This window comes from Mobula hypostoma, chromosome 8 (genome assembly GCF_963921235.1).
Source record: "Mobula hypostoma chromosome 8, sMobHyp1.1, whole genome shotgun sequence".
NCBI lineage: Eukaryota > Metazoa > Chordata > Chondrichthyes > Myliobatiformes > Myliobatidae > Mobula > Mobula hypostoma.
Genome location: NC_086104.1, coordinates 101689164 through 101705411, shown reverse-complemented (window position 1 = coordinate 101705411; position 16248 = coordinate 101689164).

Here is a 16248-nt window from a genome sequence, read left to right as displayed (position 1 = left end):
GATTCCCCATTCTTCTAAACTCCAGTGAGTACATGTCATGGTCTGGTCCGTGAAGTCTGCATTCTGGTTCACGGTCCAGTCCATGGACTCAGGACTCCGGGCTTCCAGCTGTCCCTCGTTTGATTGAGTTAAGCATAGGCACCTGATTCCCATCTTGGGTCTTGGAATATAAGTAGCCTTGGGGTTGAGTGTGGACTGCTGGTTTGCCTCGTCAGTTCCCCTGGGAACAACCTGCCAGGGGAAGGCTAGAGTGGCCACTTGTCATCTTTATGCCGTGTTGGAGAACCATCGCTTCATGGAGCCTTGCTGTTGGTAGTCGGAGCTGTCTTTGCAGTATGGATTTGGCTGTTTCCTGGGCCAGCTGAGTGGCTGCCAGCTACTCTGAGCTAGGTAGGGATCCAGCTGTTTCCGTAGCCAGCTGAGGTTGCTAGCTGAACTGAGACTCGGAGCTTCCCCGGAGCAGAGATGGAACTGTCTGTCATTCTTTGGTGTTTGTCTCTTCTTGTCCTCGCCTCCGTGGGATAAGCCAGGCCATTCTGCCATTGCCCTGTGGAGGGTCCTGTCTTGTCTTGTCCTCGCCTCTGTGGGGTAAGTCAGGCCATTTTGCTGTTGCCCTGTGGGGGAATCTGTCTTGTCTTGTTCTCACCTCTGTTGGGTAAGTCCGGCCATTCTGCTGTTATCTGACGGAGGGACCTTGATGAAGTTGAGTCCTGGCTTGTCTTAGGATAAGTCCCGGCTCTATGTTGATGTTCAGTTCCCACTCTGTCTCTGAGCTCCTAGAACACAAGCCTTGAGGATCCCAAACCAAGCTCCAAGAACCCCAAGCCTGTGCGATCCCATGGCCAAGCTCCAAAAACCTCAAGCCTGTGCGATCCCGCGGCCAAACTCCAAGAACCCCAAGCCTGTGCGATCCTGCGGCCAAGCTTCAAGAACCCCAAGCCTGTGCGATCCCGTGGCCAAGCTCCAAGAACCTCAAGCCTGGACGATCCCGTGGCCAAACTCCGAGAACCCCAAGCCTGTGCGATCCTGCGGCCAAACTCAAGACCAAGACCCCAGCCTCAAGCCTCAAGAGCAAAGACCCCAGCCTGTCTCCAAGCTCAGGCCTCTAGACCACCAGCCACATCCTGTTCTGAAGCCATGTCATGTCCTTGCCTGGTTCTGGGTTCTGAACCCGAGGCAAGACCCAGGTTCTGGGTCCTTGTCCAGTCTCGGGCTTAGAGTCCAAGCCTTGTCTCCTAGTCCATGGTTTCTGGTCCTGGTCCCGCTTTCCCTAGCCCAGGTCGGCGTTCTTGTCCCTGCTCCGTGCCTGAATCCTGTCACGTCCCTTCTCCAGTCAAGTCCTGTTCCTTGTGCTTCAGAGTCTGTGTCTCGCGTGTGGGTCTGTTTCTAGCACTCCACTGTGACAGAACAGGCCCAGAGCCATCAAATGCTCCTCATACGTTTTGGATGTATTTAGAATATTTGAGTGTTTTGTTCACTTGTTCATGCTCCGTGTCCTGTTAATGTCGGGTGGCAATAGCTGCAGAGTGTTGCTCTTGAACTTGAACTCTACACTTCTAATAAACATTAATGTCCTTGATTCATGGTCCCTCAATTAATATTGAACGAATGGTTGCAAATGTCTTTTGAAACATTATCATTTAGGCACATCTACACGAAGCATTATTGCAAGAAAGCTGCATCCACTATCAGGAACCTCCCAGCTCATGCTCCCTTCTCACTGCTGTGAGAAAGTTTGTAAAAGGAAGCAACACACACAAAAAGCTGGAGGAACTCAGCAGGCCAGGCAGCATCCATGGGAAAGAGTAAAACATACGACGCTTTGGGCCGAGGCCACTCATCAGGCACAGGTTCACTTAAGGAAACATGGCTTTTGACTCCCAAGACCAACCATCCTGCTGACAACATACAGTCTGTGGTGAATAAAATTGAAGGTCTCAGATCTAGAGTGCTATACTAGAGGGACATTAGGACCACTTGGATCTTTCATTTCACAGAATCTTGGTTAACCCTTTCCATTCCGGAAGCAGTGATTCAGATTGATGGGTTCACTATACACTGCCAAGATAGGGTTGCTGAGTCTTTCAAGGGCCAGGGAGGAGGAGTGTGCTTCATGATCAACTCCTCGTGGTGTACAAATGTGGTGATGCTGGCCCAGTCCTGTACACCAGACCTGGAACACCTCCAAATCAAGTGCCGTCCATTTTACCCACCATGGCAGGTTTCAGCATTCATTTTGGTTATGGTATACATTCTACCTCAGGCCAATGTCAAACAGGCTCTAGATGATCTGAGCAATGTGATCAACAAGTATAAAGCACCACATCCTGATGCCTTCCCCATCATTCTGGGGGATTTTAATCAGGCCAGCTTAAAAAAAATCTCTCAATAATTATCATCAACAAATCACTTGCAGTACCAGAGGGAACAACACACTGGGCCACTGTTACACCACCAGCGAGAATGCCTACCATGCTATTCCACACCCTCACTTCAGGAAGTCTGAATACCTAGCTGTACTTCTACTCCCTGAGTATAGGCAGAGACTGAAGACTGCAGCACCAGTCGTGAGGACCAAGAAGGTTTGGAACAGGAAGGCACAGGAGCGTTTACAGGATTGCTTTGAATTGGTGGATTGGTCAGTATTCAGGGACTCATCTTCAAATCTGAATGAGTACACCACAGCTGAAACTGACTTCATTAAAACCTGTGTGGATGAACGGATGAGAACATACCCAATCAAAAGCTGTGGATGAGTCAAGTGGGCTTTTTTTTAGAGTGAAGAGACAATTCTGAGCAATCTTGGAGGTGTCTTCAAATGCACATCGGCTCTGACAGGGTTCACAGGCCATTACTTCCTACAAAGCGAAACCCAATTGCGTGAATGGCAGCAATGAACTCAACGCCTTCTATGCTCACTTTGAAAGCGAGAATACAACTACAGCTGTGAAGATCCCAGCAGCATCTGGTGTCCCTGTGATCTCTGTCTCAGGGTCCGACGTCAGGCTGTCTTTCAGGAGAGTGAACCCTGTCTTTCAGGCGCTAGGCTCCAGTGGAGTACGTGGTATGGTTCTGAAACCTTGTACCAGCCAGTTGGTGGGGGTGTGCAAAGACATTTTCAATCTCTCATTGCTTCAAAAGGTCAACAATCATACCAGTGGCCAAGAAGAGCAGGGTGAGCTGTCTTAGCGACTATCACTCGGTAGCCCTCACGTCTATGGTGATGAAGTGCTTGAGAGGTTATTTATAGCTAGAATCATCTTCTGCCTCAACAAGGACCTGGACCCACCATGATTTGTCTATTGCCACAATCGGTCTACGGTGCACGCGATCTTACTGTTTCTTCCGTATGGCCTTGGATCACCTGGACAATACAAATACCTATGTCAGGGTGCTTTATATTGACTACAGCTCAGCATTTAACACCATCATTCCCACAGTTCTGATCAAAAAGCTCCAGAACCTAGGCCACTGTACTTCTCTCTGCAACTGGATCCATGATTTCCTAATCAGAAGACCATAATCTGTGCAGATTGGAAATACCATCTTCACCTTGCTGATAATTAACACCGGCACACATCAGGGATGTGTGCTTAGCCCACTGCTCTACTCTCTCCACACCCATGACTGTGGCTAGGCACTGTTCAAATGCTGTCTATAGATGTGCTGATGATACAACCATTGTTGGCAGAATCACAGATGGTAACGAGAGGGCGTACAGGAGTGAGATACACCAGCTAGTTGAGTGGTGTCACAACAGCAACCTTGCATTCAACTTCAGTAAGGGCAAAGAGCTGATTGTGGATTTCAGAAAGGGTAAGACCAGAGAACACATACCAGTCCTCATAGTGTGATCAGAAGTGGAGAGAGTGAGCAATTTCATGGTCCTAGGTGTCAAGATCTCTGAGGACCTAACCTGGTCCCAACTTTTTGATGAATCTATAAAAAAGCAAGACAGCAGCTATATGTATTTCATTAGGGGTTTGATGAGATTTGGTACGTCACCAAAGATACTCGCATATTTCTACAGACGTACCGTAGAGAGCATTCTAACTGGCTGCATCACCGTCTGGTATGATGGATGATGGGGGTGGGTTGGCTACTGCACAGGATCGAAGTAAACTGCAGAGAGTTGTAAATATAGCCAGCTCCGTTATGGGCACTGGCCTCCGTAGTATCCAGGACGTCTTCAAGCAGTGGTACCTGACTGCAATTCACAGTTTGTTTTCTCTGTATTGTTACGTATTGCATTGTTCTGCTGCAGCAAAGTTAACAAATTTCACAGCATCTACTGGTGATATTCAACCTGATTCTGATTCTGTTCTGCCAACAGGAAGGAGGTACAGGAGCCCCAGGACTCACACCACCAGGATCAGGAGCAGTTATTACCCCTCAACCATTAGACTCCTGAACCAAAGGGGATAACCTCACTCAACTTCACTGAAATGCTCCCCATCGTTGAGATGTTCCCACAACCTATGCACTCATGTTTAAGGACTCTTTCATCTCATGTTCTCAATATTTGTTGATGATTTATTTATTATTATTATTTCCTTTTTGTATTTGTTGTCTTTCGCACACTAGTGGAATGCCTGTCTTGATGCAGTCTTTCATTAATTTTATTATGGTTATTTTTCTATTATGGATTTCTTGAGTATGCCCACAAGAAAATGAATCTCATGATTGTATATGGTGACATATAAATACTTTGATAATAACTTTACTTTGTGCTTTGAAGTTTTTACCAGAGAGATTTATCTGGTAATCAAGTTACAAGGATTGCCAAGTTTGGTATTGGTATTGGAAATAGTTTATTTCCGTCACGTACACCAAGCTAGAATGAAAAACTTATCTTGCCTACTGTTCATACAGATCAGATCATTGCACAGTGCATTAAAGTAGAAGAAAGTGAAACAATAACAGTGCAGAATAAAGTGTAAAAGCTACAGAGAAAATGTAGGGCCGGTAAATGATGAAGTACAAGATCATAGCGAGGTAGAATGGTTCATTTATTGGTGAATTGCGAGGCCAGGAGTCCGTCTTAACATAGGAAAAGTCAGTTCAAGGGTCTAGTAACTGTGGGATAGAAGCTGTCCTTGAGCCTGATGGTTCTGTATCTTCTTCCCAGTGGGAGAGGGGAGAAAAGAGAAAAGAGTGTTGATCGTGCTGACTGCTTTACCGAGACAGCGAGGAGTGCAGACGGAGTCTACAGAGGGAGGGCTGGTTTCTGTGATGTGCTGAGCTGTGTCCACAACTCCCTCTGCAGTTCCTCGTGATCGCACGCAGAGCAGTTGCCAAACCAAGAAGTTACACATTGATAAAAAATTAGCAAGGTTCAATGGGGACATGCTTATTTTCTTTAGCATTCTGGAGATGTAGAGGTTGTTTCAGGTTGTCTGGGCTGCTCCTATGGGATAAGCCTTGGAACAAATTTAGATATAAGGAGCTGGGAAGAGACAAAGAAGCAGTGAATTAGCTTCACTGAACTGTGGTGAGTTCAGGGCTAAGTCATTACCACAGGCATCAAAGATTCTTTCTCTTCCCACTTCCTGTTGTACGGTTGTACTTCATTGTTACAATCATCCCATTCCCCTGTGGCTCTCTAATCAGATTCCACACAGGATTTTGCAATTGGCTTCCAGTCGAAACTGTTCAGTCAATATATGAGCAAACAAGGTTTTGCAAGTCCTGTTTCTGCATCCTGACTTGCACTAATGGTGTACTGGAAATAGGAGCAGGATTAGGGTTACTAATCCCTCACCATTGAGCACTACCACAATCATCATCATCATCATCATCAAGGTCTCTCACCACCCAGGCCACGCTCGCTTCTCGCTGCTGCCACCGGGAAGGAGGTACAGGAGCCTCGGGTCCCACACCACCAGGTTCAGGAACAGTTATTACCCCTCAGCCTTCAGGCTCCTGAACCAGCGTGGATTACATCACTCACCTCAACTCTGAACTGACTCCACAACCTATGGACTCTCTTTCAAGGACTCTACACTCATGCTGTCAGTATTAGTTATTTATTTATTTATGTTGAATTTGCACACTTTGTCTTCTTTTTCACATTGGTTGTTTGTATATCTTTGTCTGTGTTCAGTTTTTCATTGATTCGATTGTATTACTTTGTTCTACTGTGAATGTCTGCAAGAAAACGAATCTCAGGGGTAGTATATGGTACCTTTGTCCTCTGTCCAATCCTTCAATATCAGTACTTTTCCTGTCTGGCATCATAAGACTACAAGACCATAAAACATAGGAGCAGAATAGGCCATTCAGCCCATCGAGTCCTCTCCACCCTCTCCTCATGGTTGATCCATTTCCCTCTCAATCCCATTCACTGCCTTCTTCCTATAGCCTTTCACTCCCTGACTAATCAATATCCTATCAGCCTCTGCCTTAAATGCACCCAGTGACCTGGCCCCTACAGCCACCGATGGTATTGAACTCCACAGATTCACCACCCTCTGGTTAAAAGAAAATTCCTCCCCATCTCTGTTCTAAGTGGACGTCCCTCTATTTTGAGACTGTGTCCTCTGGTCCTAGGCTCCACCACCAAAAGGAAACACCCCCTCCTAATCCACTCTATCTCGTCCTTTCAACATGCATGTGCCCTGATTCCCTCAAGCCTCAACAACTGAGATTTCTAGAGATAGAGAATTCCAAAGATTCACCAAGAAGGAATTCCCGCTCATCACTGCCTGAAATGACCTCATGCTGAGCCTCCCGGTTCAATGTTTTATCTTCTATTAGCAGAATTCAACCATGACTGTGTTGGTTTATCACACTCACCGATACTGAGTTAGTGAGAAGAAGTCGCGTCCTGGGTGATGGGCTCCTTAATGATGGTGAATCACAGGCCCTGTGTGATGAGTAAGCTGCCTGTGATTAAGCAACTTATAGCTAACCATGGCTGCCTGCATCGTCCTTGCAAGATCGCGATTGACAACACTTTCCACAGATCGTGCAGCATTACAAGTTTAACCCAAAGTTGGCAGCTTATGCAATTAAAATTTCTCTCGTGAGAGAGTGTCGTAATTAATCACTGAACTTAATTTCATTTTTAAGGGAAAGGCTTGCTCTACAGTCGATGCACCCATTCATGCCTTCCACTTACAAGTGTCCTCACTTCTGGGGTTAACTACAAGTGGCTGTGGACCTGGTGTGCGTGAAACCCACTGAGAGGCCCACTCTGCCAGCATCGACCGTGATAGACAGGGGGCAAATGCCAGTGGTAAGTGGTGTGCTGAGCAGAATGTGAAAGGGCAACAGCACCCATGGGTGCTGGTGGCGGGGTGCTGTTCACTCAGGGTTTGGTACGGTTTATTAATGTAACGTGTACCAAGATGCACTAAGAAGTTTTGACTTCACACTGTTCTTACATCAAGGATGTTACCGGGACTTGAGGATCTGAGTTATAGGGAACAATTGACCAGATTAGATCTTGATTCCCTGAAGTGTAGGAGAATGAGGGGAGATTTGATGGAGGTATACAAAATTAGGAGGGCTATAGATAGAGAAAATGCAAGCAGGCTTTTTCCACTGAGGTTGGGTGAGACTAGACTAGAGATCATAGGTTAAGGGTGAAAGGTGAAATCTGTAAGGGGACTCAGAGGAAACTTCTTCACTCAGAAGGTGGTGAGAGTGTGGAACAAGCAGCCAGCGGAGTTGGTGGATGCAGGTTTGATTCCAACTTTGAAGAGAAGTTTGGGTAAGTACATGAATGGGAAGGGCATAGGGGGCTATGGTCTGAGTGAGGATCGATAGAACTAGGCAGAATTGCAGTTCAGCATGGACTAGGTGGGCCAAATGGCCTGTTTCTGTGTCCTAATGCTCTATGACTCTATAACTTACATAGATTGAATCATTACACTGTGCATTGAGGTAGAGCAAGGTAAAACAACAGTAATACAGAATAAAATAATGAATAAAACCTGCAGGGAAATGGCAATAATGTTCCAGATGATAATGGTGCCATGTTACCAGATTCCATAATGAACTGTGGGCCATGAGTTATTTATTGCGGGAGTGCTAATTACTCAGCGCACCAAACATGATATTCCTAAATGGATTAGCACAGCTATAATTTTCTGAGAACTTTGGAGGGAAAACAGATTTTATTTGTTCAGAGTCAGTTTAACAAGCTGCAAAGCTGTACCACATCTCCTGCTTGCCACATTCACAGAGTTGCTGGAAACCCCGTCATCTATAAAATCAAACTAAGAGTGGTCGCTTTTCCGAGCCAAAGGTGAAAGGTTCTCAGTGAAGCTGGGAGCGATGGTGACCTGGCTGAGGCCCAGTTATCCTGGCTCTTGCGAAGCAGCTGAGGATTTAAAGCAACAGGGTAGCTCAGCTTGTAGAGCTGCAGCCTCACGGCTTCTGGAACCCACGTTCGATCCTGACCTCTGGAGAGGATAAGCATGTCTCCGAGAGATATCCGATAGAAATGAGGTTGAGAGGGATAATAAATCCGCCATGTTGGAATGGCAAAGCAGACTTAATGGGCCAAATAGCCTAATTCTGCTCCTATGACATAGAGTCATAGAAAGGTACCAGCACAAAAATGTCCTTTGGCCCAACTAATCCATGCTGAACCATTTAAGCCAGGGGTCCCCAACCTTTTTTGCACTGCGGGCCGGTTTAATATTGACAATATTCTTGCAGACCGGCCGACCTGGGGTGGGGGGGAGGGGTAGGGTTGCCAACGGACAAGAGTAACAGTCAAATACGTTGTTTACCCAGAGGGAGACTACAATGACCATGAAGCCTTGCGCGGGCACCAGCGTGCATGCATGACTTGCGCGTGTACCTGCCAATTTCTCCCTACAAATTGTTTTTAGCGATTCTGTTCAGGGGGGCGGGAGGGAGTGTTAATCACGACCGGAATATAGGTGATTAAGTGGCTTATACACTCAATTTCGTTTCTAAAAGGGTTTATCTAACGAATTTAATATTAAACACACAGCGCATATTTTCCTCGCATGAATATAGTGATAAGTCAATTATCAGGGGAGGACAGGGGAGCTTGAAGTAAGTGTTGAACGAACCTCCAGTAGAAGTGGTAGAGGCAGGTTCGATATTATCATTTAAAGAAAAATTGGATAGGTATATGGACAGGAAAGGAATGGAGGGTTATGGTCTGAGTGCAGGTCGGTGGGACTAGGTGAGAGTAGCATTCGGCACGGACTAGAAGGGCCGAGATCGCCTGTTTCCGTGCTGTAATTGTTATATGGTTATATAAGTAAGTCAATAGCATCATAGCATTTAAGTAACATTTGAATATTAAACACAGCGCATATTTTCTCCGTATGAACATATAAAATCATTGCAACACACCAATATCGCTGAATCAGTGGGAGCCCTGGGCTTGTTTCCCTGCAACAAGACGGTCCTATCGAAGGGTGATGGGAGACAGTGATACTCGAAGGGGGTTCCTTATGTCCAGTCTATTCCGCAATTTAATTTTCGTTGCATTCATTGCAGAGATATGAAATGGAAGAAATGTTCTCAGTGCTTTTGTGGCTATCTCAGGATATTCAGCCTTGACTTTGATCCAGAATGCCGGCAGAGATACTTTTAAGCACGCCGACATTTGCAAGCTGGAGGAGTTGATCTCCTTCCCGCGCTGACATGGATGACACGCTGTTAATGACCTCGCGTGCGTTCAAGCTCAACAGTGGGTGTGACAGGGAATGAGGAAAGGTGCAGCTGACTCATATCGCCAAATCATATCGTTTCCTCGCGGCCTGGTAGCACATGCTCTGCGACCCGGTACCGGTCCGCGGCCCGGTGGTTGGGGACCACTGATTTAAACTGCCTACACACATCGACCTCCACCTAGACCATAGCCCTCTATATCCCTACTATCCATGTACCTATCCAAACTTCTCTTAAATGTTGAAATCGAGCTCACATGCACCACTTCCTCTGGCAGCTCATTCCACACTCTCATGGCCCTCTGAGTGAAGAAGATTTCCTTCATGCTCCCCTTAATCTTTTCACCTTTAACCCATGACCTCTAGTTGCAGACTCACCCAACCTCAGCGGAAAAAGTCTGCTTGGATTTACCCTATCTGTACCCCTCATAATTTTGTATACCTCTATCAAATCTCTTTGTAATCTTTTATCTTCCAAGGAATACATTCCTAACCTATTCAACCTTTCCTTAGAACTCAGGTCTTCCTGTTCCAGCAACATCCTTATAAATTTCTTCTGTACTCTTTCAACCTTATTTACATCATTCACATAGGTAGCTGACCAAAACTGCACACAAAACTCCAAATTAGGCCTTACCAATGTCTTATACAATTTCATCATAACACCTGTACTCAACACTTTGATTTATGGAGGCCAATATGCCAAAAGCTTTCTTTACAACCCTGTTCAACTGTGGCACCACTTTCAATGAATTACGGACCGTTATTCCCTGCCCTTTGTTCTACCACTCTCCTCAGTGTCCTGCTGTCCACTGTGTAACACCTCCACTAAGTTGGTCCTATCGAATTACAACACCTCACACTTGTCTGCATTAAATTCCATCTGCCACTTTTCTTGCTGGTCAAGATCCTGCTGCAAGCTCTGATAGCCTTCCTCACTGTCCACTATACCCACAATCTTGGTGTCATCCACAAACAAGCTGATCCAGCCAACCACATTATAATCCAGATCATTGATATAGAAGACAAACACTAGACCCAGCACCGATCCCTATGGCACTTCACTAGTCACTGGTCTCCAGTCAGAAGGGCAACCATCTACTACCACTCTCTGGCTTCTCCCACAAAGCTAATACCTAATCCAATTTAATACCTCATCTTGAATGCCAAGCGACTGAACCTTCTTGGTCAGCCTCCCATGCAGGACCTTGTCAAAGGCCTTGCTAAAGTCCATGTAGACAACATCCACTGCCTTGCCTTTGTCAACTTTCCTGGTAACTTCCTCAAAAGCCTCTAAAAGGTTGGTTAGACATGACCTACCATGCATGAGCCCATGCTGACTATCCTTAATCAGTCCATGTCTATCCAAGTACTCATAGATTCGATCACTTAAAACACCTCCCAATAAGTTTCATAGTACATAGAGCACAGAACAGTACAGCACAGTACAGGCCCTTCGACCCACAGTGTTGTGCCAACCCTTAAACCCTGCCTCCCATATAACCCCCCACCTTAAATTCCTCCATATACCTGTCTAGTAGTCTCTTAAACTTCACTAGTGTATCTGTTTCCACCACTGACTCAGGCAGTGCATTCCACACACCAACCAGTCTCTGAGTAAAAAACCTTCCTCTAATATCCCCCTTGAACTTCCCACCCCTTACCTTAAAGCCACGTCCTCTTGTATTGAGCAGTGGTGCCCTGGGGAAGAGGCGCTGGTTGTCCAGTCTATCTATTCCTCTTAATATCTTGTATACCTCTATCATGTCTCCTCTCATCCTCCTTTTCTCCAAAGAGTAAAGCCCTAGCTCCCTTCATCTCTGATCATGATGCATACTCTCTAAACCAGGCAGCATCCTGGTAAATCTCCTCTGTACCCTTTCCAATGCTTCCACATCCTTCCTATAGTGAGGCAACCAGAACTGGACACAGTACTCCAAGTGTGGCCTAACCAGAGTTTTATAGAGCTGCATCATTACCTCGCAACTCTTAAACTCTATCCCTTGACTTATGAAAGCTAACACCCCATAAGCTTTCTTAACTACCCTACCTACCTGTGAGGCAACTTTCAGGGATCTGCGGACATGTACCCCCAGATCCCTCTGCTCCTCCACGCCACCAAGAATCCTGCCATTTACTTTGTACTCTGCCTTGAAGTTTGTCCTTCCAAAGTGTACCACCTCACACATCTCTGGGCTGAACTCCATCTGCCACTTTTCAGCCCACTTTTGCATCCTATCAATGTCTCTCTGCAATCTTCGACAATCCTCTACACTATCCACAACACCCCCACCTTTGTGTCGTCTGCAAACTTGCCAACCCACCCTTCTATCCCCACTAATATTAGGCTCACCAGCCTGTAGTTTCCTGGTTTATTTTTAGAGTCTTTCTTAAACAGCAGAACAACCTTAGCTATCCTCCAATCCTCTGGTACCTCACCTGTCACAAAGGATGATTTAAATATCTCTTCTTTTACCCCTCCTGATTTCTTTCCTAAGTGTTCTCTTCCATTTCTTACGCTCCGTAAGTACCTCATTTGTTCCTACCTGCTTGTACCTGTTATGCATCTGCTTTTTTTCCTAACCAGGGCCTCAATTTCTCTTGAAAACCAAGGTTCCCTAAACCTGTTCACTTTACCTTTCACTCTGAAAGACACAAACAAGCTTTGTACTCTCAAAATTTCATTTCTGAAGGCCTCCCACTTATCAGGTACACTTTTGCCAGGAAAACAGCCTGTCCCTATCCACACTTGCCAGATCTTTCAAAGTTGGCCTTTCTCCAATTTAGAAACTCGACCTGTGTACCAGACCAATCTTTTTCAATATTTTATTTTGAAGCTGATGCCATTACAATAACTAGATGTAAAGTGTTTCCCGACACAAACTTCTGTCACCTGCCCTGTCTCATTCACTAATAGTAGATCGAATATCACACACTCTCTTGTTTATGTACTGAAATTTTCATGAGCACGTTAGACAAATTCCATCTAGTCCTCTTACAGTATGGGAGTCCCAGTCGATATGTAGAAAGTTAAAATCACTTACTATAGCAACCTTATGTTTCTTGCAACAGTCTGTGATCTCTCTATAGATTTGTTTCTCTAAATCCTGAATTCTGTTGGTTGGTCTATAATATAGCCATAATAACATGATCATACCTTTCTTATTCCTTAGTTCTAGCCCTAAAGCCTCACCAGTCGAATTCTCCCATCTGCCCTGATGGAACACTACCATGACATTTTCCCTGAATAGTAATACCTTGCTTTTATATTCTAGTCGTCTCAAAATAAATGCTAACTTTACATTTGCCTTCCTCGCCACCTACTCAACCTGCAAGTTAACTTTTATGGAATCCTGCATGAGGATTCCCTTGAAGTCCCTTGAAGCTTGGAGATCAGCTGCAGCTGCATAGTTATGAGGCCTCCGAAACTATACATCAGGCTCAGGAACAGTTACTACCATACAAGCATCAGGCTCCTGAACCAGCGTGGATAGCTTCACTCACCTCAACTCTGAACTGACTCCACAAACTATGGACTCACTTTCAAGGACTCTACAATGTATGCTTTCAATATTATTTATTTATTTGTTTTTGCACGGTTTGTCCTCTTCTGCACATTGGTTAATTGTCCATCTTTCTGTGTAGATTTTCATTGATTCTGTTGTACGTCTTTGTTTTACTGTGAATGCCTGCAAGAAAATGAGTCTCAGGATAGTGTATTGTGACGTAAATGTGCTTAGATAATAAATATACTTTGAACATGCATGCATTCATTCTGTGTAGCTCTGAATTCTGTTTGCCTTGAGCTGTAAATAGCCGTGGTGTCGTGTAAAGTAGGCCTCTATTGGTTGGCTTTGCAATCCTTTAATCATGGGTAAAGCCCTCCCCACCATTGAGCACATCTACATGGAGTGCTGTCACAGGTAAAGAGCATCCATCATCAGGGACCCACACCTTCCGGGACGTGCTCTTTTTTTGCTGCTACCATCGGGAAGAAGATACAGGAGCCTCAGGACCCAAGCCACCAGGTTCAGTTATTACCCTTCAATTATTAGGCTCTTAAATAACTTCACTCACCCAACGCTGAACTGTTCCCTCAACCTGTGGACTTACTTTGATCTCATGTTCTCAATATTTATTTTGTTTTTGTTTTTCTCATTTGTATTTGCACAATTTGTTGTCTTTTGCATATTGGTTGTCTGTCCATCCTGTGTACAGTTTTTCATTGTGCTTCTTTGTATTTACTGTTAATGCTCGGAGGAAAGTCAGACTCAGGGTTGTATATGGTGACATATGTGCTTTGATAATAAATTTACCTTTGTAGGGTTTTGTGAATAAAACATGCAAGTCATTTTCTGTGCTTAACAAAAGCCACTGCCCTTTACTTCCATTACCAACAAAACCAAAAGCAGTCGCCTTACACTAACATCATTTCATCAGACGTCGCCTTACAACAACTCCTCCTTCGATCTCCCCGGGCTTCATCGAATCATGGCCCCACTCTGGGTCGACTCCTCCGACCTCTTCTCTCCAGCATCTTCTCTCTTCTCCCCTCTCAAAAGCCCCAAGCCCAACCTTCGTGTCCCTCACCAGAGAAACCTCCCCTGAATCCATTCATCCTGATTGGATGGCAGACACTTCTCCTATCTCTTATCTTCAACAGTAACCCAAACAAGCAGCTTACACAGAGAACAGAAAAGTATAACAGAGAAAAAATGTTTGTGAATTATGTAGAACAGCTGCTATTATGAACAATATGTGACATCTGTCACCCATTACATTACCCTACGCTTTGAACTTTGAATGTACAACATGGTAGTAGGTTCATCCTAACAACAGAGGAATGTCTTTAGAACAGTGTGGAAGAACAGATTTCTGACCCAGACATTTGCAACAGTGATGATTTTCTGGAAGTCTTCACCACCCCCCACCACTCCTCCCCTGCAAAATGTTTCCAGTATTTATCCAGTTCTCCTTTTGGATATGAGTTTGCTCCCACTGCTCTTTTGGGCAGTTCACCCCATAACCATTTAGCAGAGGGAAATGAACCCGCAAAGTAACTTTCCACAGGGGCAGACCCACCACATCCTGCTGATGGTGCTGGATCTTGAGCAGAAAAGACAGACACGCCTCCGGGCCCCGCTGACAAATAGTTGGACAATATGGATGATTTATGAAAGCTACCGTGGCGAATTTCCCAATGATTGCAGTTCAATTTACTTTAGATGGAGCTGGTTTTGCAAAGAGAAGCCGAGTGGCAGATGGAAACATTTTGTGGCCACATTCCTACATTATTGCAGAGTAAGGTAAGTCAGTGCACTACATGTCAGCAGCCACCAGAGATGGCTGAGGTTACCAGGGGTGGCAGCAGTGTCATCCTTAAAAATTTTTTCCAACAAAGGAAGAAATATTAAGTGTGCCACCATCTTGCTGGTGGGTGTGCCTATTTATTACTTATTTTGTGATCCAGTGCCGAGTCAGCCTGTCCAGCCCTTTGATGCACGCTGCCCAGCAACCCCACAAACCCAGTCATGGGGCAGTGTACAATGACCAATTAGCCTACACTTTGGACTGAGGGAGGGAACTGGAGTACTGGAGGAAACCCACACATTCCACAGACTCTTTACCGAGGACGCCGGAATTGAACTCCCAATTCCGGAATGACCCGAGGTGCAATAGCGTCGAGCTAACCGCCACGCTACCACGGCTCCCAAATGCGGTGACCAAATGATACGTGGTCAGTTCATAGAGTCGCACAGCATGTGAAGAGACCCCTCAGGCAAACGGGTCCTTGCAGACGGCGATGCCCATCCAAGGTCATCAGTGCTTGGTCCGTATCCTTCGAAACCTTTTTAATCCACGTATCCATCCAAATGACTTTAAAAAGTTAAGACTTGCCTCCACAACTTCCTCTGGCACCTCTGTCCTCATGCACATTACCCTCCGTGTAAAAGAGTTGTCCCTCTCCCCTCTCACCTTAAACCTATGCCCCAACCCTGGGAAAAACTGTGTGCATTTGAGCTTATCACCCCTCAGTCTCCTACACTCCAACCTATCGTCTCCCTATAACTCACGGCCATTCATTTTTATTGGCGTCATTTGTCACATGTACATTGAAGCATACAGTGAAATGCGTCATTTTGCGTCAACGGCCATCACAGTCAGAAATGTGCTGGGGCCAGCCCGCAAGTGGCGCCACACTTCCCACGCAAACGTGACGTGCCCACAGCTCGCCAACCCTGACTGGTCTTTGGAACGCGGGAGGGAACTGGAGCACACAGAGAGAACGTACAAACACTTTACCGCCAGCAGTGGAAATAGAACACCGATCTTGCAGCTGCCGCCGTAACGCATCACATTAGCCATTACACTACTGTGCTGCCATCTTTGTAATGTGAGTACTCGTTGTTTTTGTTTCTCCAATTTTCCACAGAGAACGTGGTGCATAATAGAATAGGTGTACAGTACAGGAGCAGGCTCTTTGGCCTGCAATGTTTGTGTTGACAATGATACCGAATTAAATTAATCCATGATCCATATCCGTCCTTTCCCTACATGTCGATTTGCCTGTTTAAATACCTCATAATCA